This window comes from Staurois parvus, unplaced genomic scaffold, assembly GCF_062004578.1.
Source record: "Staurois parvus isolate SC_StPar_1 unplaced genomic scaffold, SC_StPar_1.0 ptg000169l, whole genome shotgun sequence".
In the NCBI taxonomy this organism is placed as follows: domain Eukaryota; kingdom Metazoa; phylum Chordata; class Amphibia; order Anura; family Ranidae; genus Staurois; species Staurois parvus.
In genome coordinates, this window is record NW_028317965.1 from 2,402,739 (window position 1) to 2,420,658 (window position 17,920).

Sequence of the window (17,920 nt, forward strand, 5' to 3'; positions counted from 1 at the left end):
ACCACGGGCCCTCAGGCAGTGCCCGAGTTTCCAAATGGTCAGTCCACCCCTGGTAAAGGATTCCCCGCTGACAGTTGAATGCAAAAAGAATTGCCGGCAATTAAAACATTAGCACAAAAACAGCTCGCCCCCCCCCCCCCCCCCCATCTATACCAAGCCCTTCGGGTCTGGTATGGATTTTGAGGGGAATCCCCATGTCAAATTTTAAAAAAATCCATACCAGACCCTTATCGAAGCATGCAGCCCAGCAGGTCAGGAAAGGGGAAGGGACGAGCAAGCTGTGCTCCCCCTCCTAAACCATACCAGGCCACATACCCTTAACATGGGGGGGTGCTTTGGAGCAGGGCCCCCCCCCAAAGCACCTTGTCGATGCTGGCTCCTGGCTGTCTGACAGCTGCTCTGGCCTGAAAGTTCTTAAAAATCTAAGGGGTGGGGCAGCCCGGTGACGTCAGCCAGGTGATCCCGCTCCCTTGTAGCATCATCATGCTCTGTGATTGGCCAAAGCATTACAATGTCAGAGCGCAAGGTATTGTGGGGCATGTTGGGCGAACAGCCCGCTGAATGCCCTTACAGTAAATGTGTTCACTGAACTTACGTTCAACTCGAACATCAACCCCAAAATTTGAGTCAGCTACCATTTTAAAATATTTTTTAAGGTATGCTAATATTTAAAAAATTGCGTGGGAGTCCCCCCAAAAATCCATACCAGACCCTTATCCAAGCATGCAGCCCAGCAGGTCAGGAAAAGGGGAGGGACGAGCGAGCTGTGCTCCTCCTCCTAAACCATACCAGGCCACATACCCTTAACATGGGGGGGTGCTTTGGAGCAGGGCTCCCCCCAAAGCACCTTGTTGATGCTGGCTCCTGGCTGTCTGACAGCTGCGCTGGCCTGACAGTTCTTAAAAATCTAAGGGGTGGGGCCACCCGGTGACGTCAGCCAGGTGACCCCGCTCCTTTGTAGCATCATCATGCTCTGTGATTGGCCAAAGCATTACAATGTCAGAGCGCAAGGTATTGTGGGGCATGTTGGGCGAACAGCCCGCTGAATGCCCTTACAGTAAATGTGTTCACTGAACTTACGTTCAACTCGAACATCAACCCCAAAATTTGAGTCAGCTACCATTTTAAAATATTTTTTAAGGTATGCTAATATTTAAAAAATTGCGTGGGAATTCCCCCAAAAATCCATACCAGACCCTTATCCAAGCATGCAGCCCAGCAGGTCAGGAAAAGGGGAGGGACAAGCGAGCTGTGCTCCTCCTCCTAAACCATACCAGGCCACATACCCTTAACATGGGGGGGTGCTTTGGAGCAGGGCCCCCCCCAAAGCACCTTGTTGATGCTGGCTCCTGGCTGTCTGACAGCTGCACTGGCCTGACAGTTCTTAAAAATCTAAGGGGTGGGGCCACCCGGTGACGTCAGCCAGGTGACCCCGCTCCCTTGTAGCATCATCATGCTCTGTGATTGGCCAAAGCATTGCAATGTCAGAGCGCAAGGTATTGTGGGGCATGTTGGGCGAACAGCCCGCTGAATGCCCTTACAGTAAATGTGTTCGCCGAACTTACGTTCAACTCGAACATCAACCCCAAAATTTGAGTCAGCTACCATTTTAAAATATTTTTTAAGGTATGCTAATATTTAAAAAATTGCGTGGGAGTCCCCCCAAAAATCCATACCAGACCCTTATCCAAGCATGCAGCCCAGCAGGTCATCAAAAGGGGAGGGATGAGCGAGCTGTGCTCCTCCTCCTAAACCATACCAGGCCACATACCCTTAACATGGGGGGGTGCTTTGGAGCAGGGCCCCCCCCAAAGCACCTTGTTGATGCTGGCTCCTGGCTGTCTGACAGCTGCACTGGCCTGACAGTTCTTAAAAATCTAAGGGGTGGGGCCACCCGGTGACGTCAGCCAGGTGACCCCGCTCCCTTGTAGCATCATCATGCTCTGTGATTGGCCAAAGCATTGCAATGTCAGAGCGCAAGGTATTGTGGGGCATGTTGGGCGAACAGCCCGCTGAATGCCCTTACAGTTCATGTGTTCGCCGAACTTACGTTCAACTCGAACATCAACCCTCAACATCAATTTGAGTAAGCTACCATTTTAAAATATTTTTTAAGGTATGCTATGTGAATAGGAACAAGTAAAAACACAAAGTAGTTATTCATCCAACTTGGATGCAGGAAGAACTTTAAAAAAATGTACTGATCTATGAAAACTAAAGTGAACTAAGGTACGTGGGTGTGTTGTCCATCCCAGCCAATCAGACTTTAGCCTTTTTTGCTTCCAATGTAGACTTGGGAATGTAAATTTAAAGCAGATTGATCCTTTGTTCTTGTTTCCTGAAATTGTGTTACATTAGCATATATCTATCTAGCACCAAGCCAGAAATAATAGATCTGCTAAGTCAAAGATATTGATTGCTTTTTTTTTCTAATCGTCTACAATACTAGCCTGAAGATACTTAACATTCTCTTGCGCTAAATTAAGTCTTTTGATGTCTGTTTGATGAAGCATTTAGGAGCTGTAATGCTTCCTCTTTAGAGCAGCGCGTCTTGGCTGCCGAATCTTCCTTGGAATCTGGAAATAGATTTTAAACAGATTCATAATAACGTATAAAATAGATCGCACTGTGGAGTCCATCTGACAACTGATTGATATTACCTGTTATAATATATTGGACTCAATCTAGAAAGCTCTTTACAAAGGATATTAACTCTGCTTTAATAACTCCCCGAAGGCTCATGCTATTGACAAAATAAACATATGACTCTTTGTGTACTAACTATCCAATTATGCCCGTACTTTATTATAGTTCGAAGATTCAAAGATCTCTAGTGGTGCCCTCTGGGAGATTTATAGAGGTTTATCATGAATTACGTCTGAATGATTGTCGATTTCTTGATTTTTTTTTTGTCCAGGCTATAGTGTTTCATTGAATGATTATGCATTGTGTTACTTCACATAACTTAATATGAGCAACACTGGCTGAAAGAGATATAATTCTCATAAACAGCAGCAGCAGAATGTATTATTCATGGCAGATTAGTTTTTGATCAGCTAAGCATGATTTTCATGTAAACTGACCACATAACATAAGCCCAGGGCAGTGACAAAAAAGCAAACATTTCAACTAGAATCAGAAGACTTAGATTTGTAGTGCCAGACTTTTGTATTGTCTCTGCCAGTTATTATTAAACTCCTAGTGCTGACACATTAAGATATTGTTAGTCTTAGCATAACGTCCAGGAGATCTTTTTACTCCGTAGCGAGACCTGCTAACTGCAATGGCAATGAATGGGAAAGCCTGCCATACTATGTCTAGAAACTGCAAACACTGAAAGCAAAACCCTTGCATACGTAGGTTGTGCTGCCTTTACCTCTCCTTATTATCAAGATACATTTTCTGAATTTCCCAGGAGAGTTGTTATGATACAAAGGAGGACTGGGATAGGGAATGAGGGGACAAGGATGGGGGGCCCAACTAGGCCATTACAAATAGGTTGTCACAGTCAGAGGTCAGGTTCAGAGACAAGTAGCTATAGCAGCAGACCAACCAACAGGATGGGTAAACAAGCAGGTCACCCTGGGAAATGACTGAGGCTCACCTGAGGTTCGGGGTCTAAGCACTAACCGGTATTCACCAGAGCTCCTGATGGTGGAGATGGATTTTGCTGCATGTTAGTACCAGGTCGCAGTTCTCAGGATCACCCCACCAGGAAGTGAGCAAGCCAGGATCCAGTAGCAGATATGGCAGGTTGGGATCTAGCAGAAGCGTAGTCAGTAAACAAGCCAAGGGTTGGTAACAAGTGGTAGCAGGTTGGGATGAGGCAGAATCGTATGTAAGGAACAAGCCAAAGGTCGGTAGCAAAGGTAAGGAAAGCAGCAGGAGAGACAAAGCGAGATACTGGCTGAAGAAGGCACAATAATCTGGCAAACAAGAAGTGCAGAGACATGGTTTATATCAGGAAATTCATGGGAGGAGCAAGGGGTTCAAGGTTCAAGATAAACAAGGTCAAGGTAAGATCATCCAAATAATTGTCAAGGGAGCTGTCCAGCATTCCAGGTGGCTCAGCAAGAAGAAACATTGCTATTCACCGCAGAAGGCCCAGGCTCTGACATAAGTGTAGACCCCTCATGGCCAAAGGCAGAGAAACATACCTCCAACGTGGGAAGACGGCTAGCATTACTTCAGGGTGGATCCATGGCCGCAGTAGAGACAGTCACTACAATGATGGGCAACAGTCACTTTGGTCTTTTTCAAGTTTTATTACTCCAACTCACAGGTAAAGAGGGTTAGGGTGTAGGACTCCTCCAGCAGGGCTCCAGACCCCATCAAATGTCTCCTGTATCCAAGGGAGTGCCAGGATCATCTGAGAGTGGACTCCAATTCATCTTCAGCAGGACATCAATCCCTGGGCACCTCAGGAAGGGCAGCTTTAGAGTTCTGAACTAGGCCCCAACCAGGCTCTGGTCTGCTCAGCACAAACCATTGTAAACACTTCCCCGGGCCGCAGCCTGGGGGAAAGAGCTCACCAAGCAACTCCCCATACATTTATATCCTCACCCAGCAAGCATCACCAGCCAAAAACATCCTAGTGGTAGCCAGAGTTACCATCAATGCACATTAGCCCAAGATTATTACCACCGCCATGACTACTGTCCTGAGTGTCAGTGACCCAGTGGCAACAGCAAGGAAGTGAAAAGACTATAAATTGGCTTGGTCAAACAACTACCCAGGAAAGCTAAATTTACTTGACACCTCTGACGACAGGGCGACTGCACTAGATATGTTGGGTTTGTAGCCACAAAGCTAGCCATGTGTCAGTAGAATTTAGTCTGAATGTTCTTATGGAAATCATTCATCAGGGCATTCTTTCTTTCGATTGATTTACTAAAACTGGAGAGTGCATAATCTGGCGCAGCTGTGCATGGTACCCAATCAGCTTCTAATTTCAGCTTGTTCAGATAATCTTTTATAAAAAAAATGGAAGCTGATTGGTTTCTATGCAAAGCTGCACCAGATTTTGCACTTTCCAGTTTTAGTAAATCTTCCCCATTAAAGTGTTACTAAACCCACAACAGTACAATCAGTCTGTATATGCAGTAAAGCATGCTTGTTATACTCACTGTGGAACCTAAGGGGTTAATCCTCTGCATTGTGTAAAAAGGCTGTTTGATCATTTCTTCTTTGTTCCTCCCCTTTTTCAAGCGACCACCTCTTATCTTCAAACTGAACCATAGGCATGCACATGCTTCGTTTGATGTATAATGCTAGAGAGGTTTTTTTTTTTCTTGGGAGAGTGCATGTGATCAGCACAGGGCCAATCAGCACTGTCCAGACAGAGGTCAGGGGATTTCCATTCTCCTAGAGCAGAAAGAAAACTCCTACAAGCTTTATCTAGTGCTGGGCTGAACACTGATAGAAGTCACAAGACTGCTCTAATTGCTGATGATAAAATGTATTTAGCAGTTTATATTTACTAAAATAGTTGCATTTCCATGTTCTGTGCACTGTGGGAAACCGGATATAGTGAATGCAGAGTCCTGGGAGACCGGATATAGTGAATGCAGGGTCCGAGGAGACCAGATATAGTGAATGCAGGGTCCGGGGAGACTAGATATAGTGAATGCAAGGTCCAGGGAGACCAGATACAGTGAATGCAGGGTCCAAGGGAGACCAGATATAGTGAATGCAGGGTCCAGGGAGACTAGATATAGTGAATGGAGGGTCCAGGGAGACAAGATATAGTGAATGCAGGGTCCGGGGAGACCAGATATAGTGAATGCAGGGTCCGGGGAGACCAGATATAGTGAATGCAGGGTCCGGGGAGACCAGATATAGTGGATGCGGGGTCCGGGGAGACCAGATATAGTGAATGCAGGGTCCGAGGAGACCAGATATAGTGGATGCAGGGTCCTGGGTTTAGTAACATTTCAAGTCAACTAATTTCATTCAAAGACCCTTTGATCCACACCTGCTATTTAAATGTAATCCCAGGTGTATTAAACAGTCTTCATTACAATTTGTACCATTCCTCCTAAATGAAAGCTGTATCTATGGTTAGGCGTTTATTTGTTAAAGAAAGATTTTCCATCCTGCTCCTTCGAAATAGTAGTCTTATTGCTATGGTCAAAAACAAATGCTAAGTTGACCCCACTAACCATTAGAGAATTGAACAAACATTCTGAAACAAATTTCTAAACATGTATGGCCAGCTTATATGGAAACACTTCCTCATTCAGAACTTGGTCAGAGCATGACAAGCAGTAATTGACAGCTGTTAGATATGTAGCACCCTCCTAGGTAGGTTGCTAGAAAGGTTAGGTAAATTTAGTTCTTTTGGGCTTCCCTGTAAACAATGGAGTAGCTTTGGGCTGCTTTGGGCTTCACTGGCTGCGGGTTTGATTGTTTCCCCCTGCATTCTGGAGGATTCTAGAATGTAGTGGGTTGGAAAAAGGCAAACCAACAGCCTGAATATTTATGTTGCCGCAACCAATCCCTGGGGGTGGATACCCAGTAGGAGGCTGAGGAGTACATAAATAGTCTGGGGTCTGGGGCAGCCCTGTTCTTGTCCAGGAGGAGAACTCCCCAACCTGAAGGGCTACTGCCATTCTATACAGCCCAGCTGATGTTCTACATGTGCTCATCAAGGTGACAGTTATGCTAGCCCTTGGGGGTCTGTCTTGCTAAAAATCTCTAGAACTAATTAAGGGATTTCACTTAGGATCTGGTCTGGAGAGTTCACGAGAAAACTATCTGGCTGATACTGGAAGGAGGCATCCAAGTTTTCAGGGACATTGTGAGTACAGACCTGAGTGTAGGATCCTAGTGACTCTTTGCTGCTACTATCCCTTGAGCATCAGTGCCAGTGCTTGCTTGGATAGGACATTTCTTACGGTGTCTCAGTGCTGCTCATTCCCTTTGCTGCTATGAGAGGGGCTGTACTAAGAAGCTTTGACAAAGTGAAGAGTGTCCTCCTACTACTATAAATTGTTGCTGGAGTATCCCATAGCTTCCTGTACCCCATCCATGTTTATTTAGCCATAAATCTATAAAAGGCAACCCCTCTACAGTTCATTGAGCCAGAAAGAGTGGCTATTCCCACATGGAAGAGAAATATATTTCCAATATATTTGGGAGAAAAAAATTATACATGCGACATATTATTATTATTATTATTATTATTATTATTATACAGGATTTATATAACGCCAACAGTTTGCTCAGCACTTTACAATATAATATTGCAATATAATATATTTACAATATATTGGCCTACACTAATATATTTAAAAATGTATTCTAAAAAAATTTAAATATATTTTCTAAAGGCATATATTTAAAAAATATATTTTTCAAATATATTGTTCAGATTTTTTTTAACATATAAAAATGTCATTTTAACATATATTTTTACATATATTTGTAACTGCATTCCAAAAATGTAGATTAAATGTATTTTCAAAGACAAATATTTGAAGATATATTTTTACAAATATTTTTCATATATTTTTTAATAAATAAAAAAACGCATTTCAACATATAGTATATATACTATTATTATTATACAGTGTTTATATAGCGCCAATAGGTTTGCTCAGCGCTGTACATTATTGTGGGGGACAGAACATGAGACAATACAGTAACAAAACAATACACCAGGGGTTCGAGGGCCCTGCTCTTTCGAGCTTACAATCTAGGAGGGAGGATTGAAATATATTTTTGAAATACATTGAATACAGGCAGAATTTTAGTATTTCAGATATATGTCAATCTATTTGGGAAGAATATTTAAAATATATATTTAAAACATATATTTCTTCCACGTGGGTTGCTGTATGCCTGACTGTTGCTACACTAATCTGGGAGAGGGGTCTTTCTGGGGGTGAGCTCTACAGGTACTAAATAGATGCCTCCTCCTTTTTTTAGAGAGTCCCATCAAGATTGACAAATAAAGTATCCCAGCACCAATTTAGTTTGTGGTTTTGCAGTGTCATGTGACCTAATATGGAGGATTACAAAGTCTGATGGTGGAGGGCTTTCTCCTGCCAGATACTATGATCCCAGGTCTTGACAAGGATCAGTTAGCTATACAATTTCCTAGCATCTGTCACAAACTAAAGGGTCCATTCTGAGTGAGGTTTGAATGTGGAAGAAGAGTTAATACCTCTCTCTATTTGAACTTCTACCTTCACTATCCATCCCTGCTTCCTTCTCTTTCATCTTCCTCCACAATCCAACCTCATTGCTTCTTTCTCGCTCTCTTCCACAAGCTACTGATCATGTGATCTAATCTAGTCCAACATTCAAAGTGGCAGCACTATATGGTAAAGGGGTACCATTAATGTATTCCCTATAATATCAATAGTGTGCCTACCATGAAGAAAGATGGACTGTATTCAATGTAGTATAATAGAATGACATTAGTGCTGCCTAATGCTCTACTGACATGACAAATCTACTTAATCACAGGCTTCCTGCTAGGCACTCACTGGAGTCTATTGTCCTCCAGCTTCCTATTTTCAGAGCTACTAGAGACACTATGAGGGATATTGTCTTTTTGGTAACATTACGCTCTCATTACAGTATCATTGGTAATGTGCAGCTCTCATAGACGTCTGTCTTGTAATATGCAGTTGTATGGCAGTCTCTCTGGTAATGGAAGCTGTTATGGCAGTGTCTCTATTAGGATACAGTCCTTATAGCACTCTTGTCTTGTAACATGCAGGTCTTATAACAATAGCAGTCTCTTTGACAACATGTAGCTCTTGTAGTAGTGTAGCACTACCCTGAAGGGGCTGCTTGATAATGCTTGTCTCCAGTGGTTGCCCTGACCTTGCAAGCCTTTTGACACCTCTGGCACTCTGGGTTCAGACATACAGTATTTCAACAGTATGGAAAAATAATGCAAAAGACACAATTCTTTAGTAACACCTCTATATTATATTTGTTCCAAAGGGTAGACCACAGAAATAATGGGTTTAGGATATACAACTCCACTTTACACATAAAACCAGAACACAGGTAAAACACAAATAATCAATTAGCAACATTTAACAGATTATACAGTCATGAGTAGTAAGCTTCAACCATTTAATTACAACACCAGCAAGAGGGGAAGAAAAGGCTTGTTGACTTAACAGCTCCCTCCGAACCACCAGTGCTTCAATAGAGAATCCAGAGAATTATGTAAATGTTTACTCCGCTATGAATAGATACAAGCATCCCAATTTGAATAGCAATGGCCTTAGAAGAGAAGAGGTCCCTTTAACTAGAGATTGGCTACTTGATTCCTGTGATGTATAAAGTTCCTGATATGGTGGTATCCGTTGTCTTGTGCTAGCAATGGTGGGGCCCATAAACATTAGTAAATACTGGTAAACCGATGAAACTAAGCAGACTGTGGCACTGCCCAAAGCAAAGTGTGTGTGTACTCAGTTAAAAAACGTTTTGGATCCAGCCTACTCACCAGTGATCTACAGTTGTGTTCAAAATAATAGCAGTGTGTTGAAAAAGTGAATAAAGCTCAAAATCCTTCTAATAGCTTTTATTTCCATACACACAAATGCATTGGGAACACGACACATTCTATTCCAAATCAAAACATGAAGAAAAATATATCAAATTTGTGCTGTTCCTCTAAAAAAATTGAAGAAAAGTGAATATTAGACTGTTTAAAAAAATAGCAGTGTTTGTATTCTTCTTTAAAAACTCAAACATTCACTATATAAACTGAAAAATGTTTGAAGATTTTGCTTTCCTTTGAATGACTTAATGAATATTTGGTTGTAGTCGCACTGTTTCTGAGAACTGCTGTACATCTGCGTTGCATGGAGTCAACAAACTTCTGGCCCCTGTGAACAGGTATTCCAGCCCAGGATGATTGGACTACATTCTACAGTTCTCCTCTATTTCTTGGTTTTGCTTCAGAAACTGCATTTTTGATGTCACCCCACAAGTTTTCTATTGGATTAAGATCCGGGGATTGGGCTGGCCACTCCATAACGTCAATCTTGTTGGTCTGGAACCAAGATGTTGCACGTTTACTGGTGTGTTTGGGGTTGTTGTCTTGTTGGAACGCCCATTTCAAGGGCATTTCCTCTTCAGCATAAGGCAGCATGACCTCTTCAAGTATTCTGATGTATTCAAACTGATCCATGATCCCTGGTATGCGATAAATAGGCCCAACACCATAGTATGAGAAACATCCCCATATCATGATGCTTGCACCACCATGCTTCACTGTCTTCACTGTGTACTGTGGCTTGAATTCAGTGTTTGGGGGTCGTCTGACAAACTGTCTCTGGCCACTAGACCCAAAAAGAACAATCTTACTTTCATCAGTCCACAAAATGTTGCGCCATTTCTCTTTAGGCCAGTCAATGTGCTCTTTGGCAAATTGTAACCTCTTCAGCACACGTCTTTTTTCCAACAATGGGACTTTGCGGGGACTTCTTGCAGATAGCTTGGCTTCACATAGGCGTCTTCTAATTGTAACAGTACTCACAGGTAACTTTACACCTTCTTTGATCTTCCTGGAGCTGATTGTTGGCTGAGTCCACGCCATTTTGGCTATTCTTCTATCCATTCGAATGGTAGTTTTTTGCTTTCTTCCACGTCTTTCAGGTTTTGGTTGCCATTTTAAAGCATTTGCAATCATTTTAGCTGAGCAGCCTATCATTTTCTGCACTTCTTTATATGTTTTCCCATCTCCAATCAACGTTTTAATCAAGGTATGCTGTTCTTCTGAACAATGTCTGGAACGACCCATTTTCCTCAGAATTTCAGAGAGAACTGCACTGTAACCAGCATGTACAACATTTCCTGCCTTCCTTCCTTAAATAAGGGCAATAATTGCCACCTGTTTTTCAAAGAATGAATGACCTCACTAATAGAACTCCACACTGCTATTATTTTGAACATGCCCCTTTCAATGAGTGATTCAATTACACAGAATCAGCAGCATGCATGTCATGACTGTTGGGTCTGTTGGATTTCTATAACTCTACTACACCTGCTAGTAAATTATTTGCCATGTAGAAATATCATTTCTACCTAAAACAGTGATTGATCCGGTTAGTGATGTCTGTCATGGAAATTTTGTATTGTTGGTCGAACTTTAAATGTGTCATATATTCGTGTTATTCATATGTCTCTCGTGTGGCTTAATTAAAGCTCTGAAGGCTGCAATTGGGCCATGCGCATGTACAATGTATGTATTACAGTACTCAGCTTGGTAATGGATGAGATGGCAGATCTGCGCTTATAGACCGGCGTGTATACCACCACGGCATTCCATGCGAATGCTGCTGTCAGTAGACCGTGGGCCTGTATCCGCATATCAGCAGCATGGTACCACGTGGGCTTCATAACGCAATGCGCAAGCGGTGTGAACTCCACGTGTAGGCTTGTGCATATCTTACAACCCATTACTAATCTGAACTATATCTGGGATGGATGTGTTTTAATAAAGATCGTATCGGGCCCATCCAGGTACAGACTGATATTTTTAGGGAGATGCTTGTGCAGAGAATTTTGCATACCAATAGAAGCTAGTAGGACAGGAAATATGACCTCAGATGGCTCATAGGGGGGAAGGGGAGGAAGTCTGCTGACCTCAGAAGACTCATGGGGGAGGACCAGTGATAGATAATAGCAAAGGCTATGCTCCAATTGGAATGTACATCCTCTGTATAGGCAATCCCCATTGTATTGTTCGGTGGGAGGGATTGACTTTATTCATGTGGGGGGCATGTGTGTATTCTTAATAAAACAGAGAGCTGAGCCTAAAGCCGGCCCTTATGTGAGTTGCAACCAGCCTTAGAGTGTCGTGTGATCATTCTAGGGTAACGGAGCTCCAATCACCCACAAATTCAACAGAACCAAAGTATTTGGATGGGCAGGAATCGTGTAGTTTGGCTGCAGTCGTGGTAAGCGAGATTCGCACAGCTTTATGGGGGATTTCTGCGCATCCAACTGCGAGTACTCACGGTAAGGAGAAATTCGTTAAAGCGAATTTCCAAGACAGTTTGGCGAGCCTGGTGGATACTAACGCGTATTATTGCATAGCTAACAAAGAACGGGGGGGAAATGAACTATCATGAACTAGCAAAAAGTATGCCGGCACATTTCAGGTCTCTCTGCCATTAAGAGGATCGCTTTTTGCGTGTTCGTGTGGCTGATTTCGCTCTCTGTTAGCTAACAAGAAATACCGCTTAACAAGGACCTCGTTTTTTGTCCTAAACTCTTGATTTGTGGGTGAAAGACAAGGGTTTGTCTCTGCGGAGAGCAGCAGAGGGGTGGGTTTTGGTTGGCTGGATTTGGTCAAGTTTAAAAATCTTCCAACCAAAAATTAAACGGGTATATGTTTTAGTGGATAAAAGTTGTTGCATAGTGTTAGGTAAGTATTTGTGGGCTGTAGGTACTGTGGTGATTGCTTTACCCCCCTCCACGTGAGGTCATTATTACAGTGCTGAAAGGCTTAGGTTAATTGTTAACTGTTGTAAGATCTGTGTTATGTGGTCTGTACAATATTTTGTGGTACTACTGCTCCCAGCAAGCATGCAGCAGGGGGTCCTTTCTGTTACATGTGCATGTTAGTGTGATATGTTGGTGTTTTATGTCCGTTCTGTGATTGTGCCCAAATTGTGTTGTATGTGTACTTCATATTGTTGTGTAATTGTCCAGTGTATGTTCTGTCTAAAAGTCTGTTTTATGTAAGAGGCAATTTTGAGGCTAGAGTCTGCAGTGTGTTTCCCTGTAGGGGGTCATTCTAGTGTTACCATGTGCTCCCCTGTGGGGGGTCATTTTCTTGACTAAACCACATGGACTCCTTTTGTTTGGTGGCCATTTTGTTGGCTACCAAATGTGCAGTAATCTCTATGCAATGTGCATGAAGTTTCCTATATGCATTTGACCCATATTGTGTTTTTAATCCAAATTTTTTACAGTTTCATTTGTTTGCTTTTAGCTTTAAATTTGCGTATTGCCAGCCAATTTAAAGTGTATTAAGCGAGTTTTCCCCTCACGTGTTCCACATTTAATGAGCGCGGTGTAGTCTGGGTTTTTGCACATAGATTTCTTGTATAGTGATTATGTTTTTCTTGTGTTTTTCCTGTTAAAAGTAGTTCCTTATTGTAAAGCGGGTTTGTTTTAAGCTGCTGTGTCGCGTGTTTCACGTCCAGCAGACTTTTTGTGTAAACGGTTCTAGGTGGTTGCAGTAAAGATTGCGTGTATAATGTGGATCGTTTAGCGGTGCTGATAGGAGTGATTTTTGCGTCAGCAACAAGGTTACTTTTGGCGCAGTTTTTCGGTTTACCTCTGTGTAATTGTTTTACTGTGAAACGTCCCGTGTTTTTCATAAGGATCCACTTTGTCCTTTTTAACAGTTTTTCAGGTTGAAAAAGGGTTTTTCTGTGTGTATTAGGAAAGTTTTTTTTCTTTACACAAATTTCCTAAAGGTCAGTTAGCAGGTTTCTGCCCAACCAGTGACCCCTAAGTAACATCCAAGAACCCCTCTTTTTGTTTTGACTTGTGTTAGCTACTGTGTGCAGGGAGAGAAAAGCCACTTTCATCATTGTGCGGTGTGGCCTGCCAAACACAGTGGGTGATGAGAACCACATAAATTACGCTGTGTGAGTGGGCGGTCCAGGGAAGTCCTGGTTACCACAAACACTTCGGGTGGTCAGGATCACACAAATTGCGCTGTGGGAGTGGGAGGTGTGCTCTCAGTCTGACCGCCACTTGATGCGCTTCGGGTGATCGATAAGTATCACATAAATTACGCTGTGCTGGGAAAGTGGTGGAATCAGGCCTCTCGGTAGGATCCCACCGAGTGCTCCAGGGGGTAAACAGGTACCCGGACGCGGGATATATACCAGTGACTAGTCACGATGGGCAGTAGTCAGTCCATGAAGAGAGAGGGGGAACCAGCCCTCTTCAGGGTAAGGACAGCTGCACAACTGATGAAGGTGAGTTTGGGGGGGAAGTCTACAGAACCCCTCAAAAGGTGGAATAAATGGTCGAAGGGTACCAGATGGGAAATTCCCCGGGAAGGTACATTTGACGCATGGAGGTGGGAAAAATTCATCTCTGAATTTGAACCACGGATGCAGGCGTCAGAACTAGAGATCGCACAGCTATGGCTTCACAGGTCAATCCGATTAGGGAAGCAAGGCATACATAAACTGGTGTCTGTCCGGAAGAACCAGGTGATGTATACCTGGCCTCCAGAGGGAATAAAACAGGAGGATCCAGTGTCAGAGGTGGAAGAAGCTCTTTCAGGGCTGACTCTACTAAGGCAGGCAGGATCAGGGTCTGCTGGGGTCCCCCAACAACCAACAGTGGCTGAGATAAGTATAACTGCACCTGTCTCTTCTGTTAGTGACGTCACTCTTGACATACCTTCTGTGTCTTCTGTCTCTATGCCTCAGCCTCTGCCTCTACCTCTCCCTTCTCCCTGCTTCACCCCAGCTCCTTCTGTTTCCAACTATGAAGCCTACTCAACAACCGATTTACAGACTATCTGTGAATCAAGGGGAATAGACACCCGGTTAAAAAAACAGGGCGGATTGCATCAAAGCGCTACGAACCACTGATCAGACCCCTGCCCCCCCAGCTATACCCTGATCTGAGGGACCTCAAACCTGAAGGTGCAGTAAGCGAGGTGGTTAATCTAAGCCCACCGATGATGCTGGGTCAGCCCTTGCACTCTTCCCGGACCGAGGCCTATCCAGTCAGGGTGCAGCAATTTGAAGGTCCTCCCAATGCACGGGGGGAACGGACTTTAGGGGAACGGGTAGTTTGGCATGTCCCTTTCACCCCGGCAGAGATCCGCACTATTCTGGCTGAGCTCCCGGACTATCGAGTCAATCCGAGAGGATTTGCTCGAATGTTTGGACAAAACCAGTTCAGCTATGGTATGAGCGGGTCAGATTGTGCACAGATCCTACGGGCAAAGGTGGGCATGGAAGTGGCCAGTACAGTGATTGCAGGGTGCTCTATAACCACGCATGAGGAGATGACTTCAGGGGGCAAAGAGTTCTGTACACAGCTAAAGGCAAAGCTTCCAGAAATGTATGGTGCTACCTCTACTACGGACATGATGAAGCTCACCCAGGGTCCTAATGAGGAAAGCGCCTGCTTCTGGCGCCGTCTCAAGCAGACGGCACTGGATGCAGATCTGGAAGTTGGACCTGATGCTCCAACTGAAGGGGTAAAGGTGACCGCGACGCACATTCTGTTGCGGGCCAAATTTTTGGAAGGCATCAATATTAAAATTCGGGAAAGGCTGGTTCTGGCCCGACCCGAATATAATGAGATGTCTATCCCTGCTATCCTTTCCACTCTTGCGGCAATAGAGAGGGAAATGGATAGAAGAAAACAAGACAAGGCCAAAGTTCTTATGTCCCAGACCCCACACGAAAAACCAAGGGATCTGGGTCACAGGAAGGATAGGCCCCCACCCAGGTGCTTCCAGTGCCACCAAACGGGGCACATGAGGAGGAGCTGTCCCCAATTACCTAAAGGTCGGTGGCAGTTCATTCCTGATGAGTCCTCCGCCCCTATGACCACCATGGTAAGTAACTCCTATGAATTCTCATAGGAAGTTGACAAATCGGTGTCGGCCCAGATCCATCTTTTTCTAGAGGAATTAAAATATCCCCTCCCTTGCCTCACCGACACCAGTGCAGCAAGAACGGTCCTGCGAAAACAGGACATCCAAGGCAAGGTACCCCTCTCAGGGGAAAACCCTCCTAACCCCTACTAACCTCACTATCAAACGATGCACTATTCTTAACCCAGCTTCTCTTCTTCCTGTGTCGGAAGATGAGAAGGGGGGGGAGGACAACAATGACAGTGCTGAATTTTGCAACACGACTAACAATACTAACACCTCTTCTGCTAACATGTCTTCTTTGTCCACTATTAACCTCTCTTCCAAAGGACACGACTGTATTTCTTTGGTGGAACTGGAGTCAGCGGCGACACACCCCATATCACCCCGAGAGTAGCGGTAAGGTTGAACGTCTTCCGATACCCAAAAACCTTGGCCTGAGTGTCTCCCCATTGCCCCCTATTCCATCCGGAATGCCCCTCGGCAACCACATGGGCTGTCACCCTACGAGGTGTTGTTTGGGGGACCTCCCAAAACAGGGTTGTACTTTCCTCAACAGTTGTTGTCTTTGCATTCACAGCTTACAGGTTATGTGCAATCTCTGCAACGGGAGCTGCAGAAGATACACCATCGGGTTCGCGAATCGCTCCCCGATCCAAATACAATAACAGGTGTTCTTTCTATTGAGCCAGGTGATTGGGTCGTCCTAAAGAAACATCAAAGAACCGGACTCGAGCCACGGTTCACCGGACCATACCAAGTCCAGCTGACGACACCTACCTCACTCAAGCTCGAGGGACGAGACAACTGGGTGCACGCAAGCCACTGCAAGAAGCTTCTCAGCTACACCAGAGAATGAGGGGTGTCATTTTCCTTTTTCTTTTTGTTTGTATGTCTTACATGTGTGTGAACGGAGGAAAAGACGGCAGATACCCCAACCTTTTATTTAAAATGCACCTACGTTTAGCCAGAACCGCCAACAAAACCAACTGTTGGGTATGCTCTAAGCCCCCACCCAGTCATCACATGTCCGCAATGGCCGCTGTTCATGCCCTATATGACATCCGCGTCGGCATGAAAAAGCAAGGGACCCCTGGTCAGCCCCCACGTAGACATTTATCGGTAGAACTTAATGACACATTTTTAGCAGGTAACATCAGTTTCAGCACCAATATTAGCTCTAGCTCCTGTAGGGCCCTCGTCAGTCCATTATGGGTAACTGGGCAGCTAGGCAGCCCTCAGGTGTGCTTTAACATCAGCTTTGGCACAGGTAACAAGTTTGTTGGGACTACCACCTGCGAGGGAGGTATAACTGTCAATCTGACTAACCAGACTTCCCTTCTGAGTAACCACACTGACCGACCAGACCACGTGTGTTGGAAGGACGGATGTGATGTGCAGACTGAGGGAGCAATCCCCCAGTCTGTGCAACTGTTGCTCAGTGCCAGAGGCCGAACGAGGAACTCCTCCTGCTCTGCTCTGACAGGTCCATACTATTTTCTGTGTGGTTCGGCAGCCTATAGAACATTCCCCCAGAACGCGAAAGGTTCGTGTGCCCTCATAAAGCTAGTCCCCGCATCCTATGTAGTGATGGACCATGAAGAGTTGATGGTCCACAAGAAGGTAAGGATGGCAGGGAGAGTTCGCAGGGAACTGTTCTCTGAGGGCGACCAGGCATGGGCTTGGTTCCCCTCATGGACAGGATGGGGAATAGAACTTATGAAGCGCCTGAACAATTTTTCTGTCATCGTGGATAGTATGTTTAACGAGACCGTAGAGGCTGTCAGAGAAATTGCCCAAGAACAACGGCAGATGGGAATTTTAGTGCTTCAGGAGAAGATGGCCCTTGATTATCTTTTAGCCGCCAAAGGGGGGTTCTGTGAGTTCATCGGAGAGGATTGTTGTACTTGGATAGAAGACACCGATGACAAGGTCCAGGCCCATATGGACAAAGTTAGTGAACTACAGGGAAAAGCTAGAGCTATAGCTAGTGAGGGTTGGAATCCGTTCAAGGGTTTGGGAGGATTGGGAGATTTCCTGTTCTCCATCGGATCTTGGTTGAAGGAAGTGGGAGTGTATATCCTGATGCTTCTCTTTTTCATCTGCCTTTTATATGCCGCGGTGAGATGTTCCTGTTGCCTCATCGACCGTGTAAGCCAAGCTCGGGCAGACGACCACATCTCCATGCCCGCTCCGGGGATCCCACTCCAACCACTGATCGGGGGAAGACCTCACCAACCAACCACCTTCTCTACAGATTACGTCCTGGCTTCCCTCTAATTTATCTCTCTGAAGACCACATTC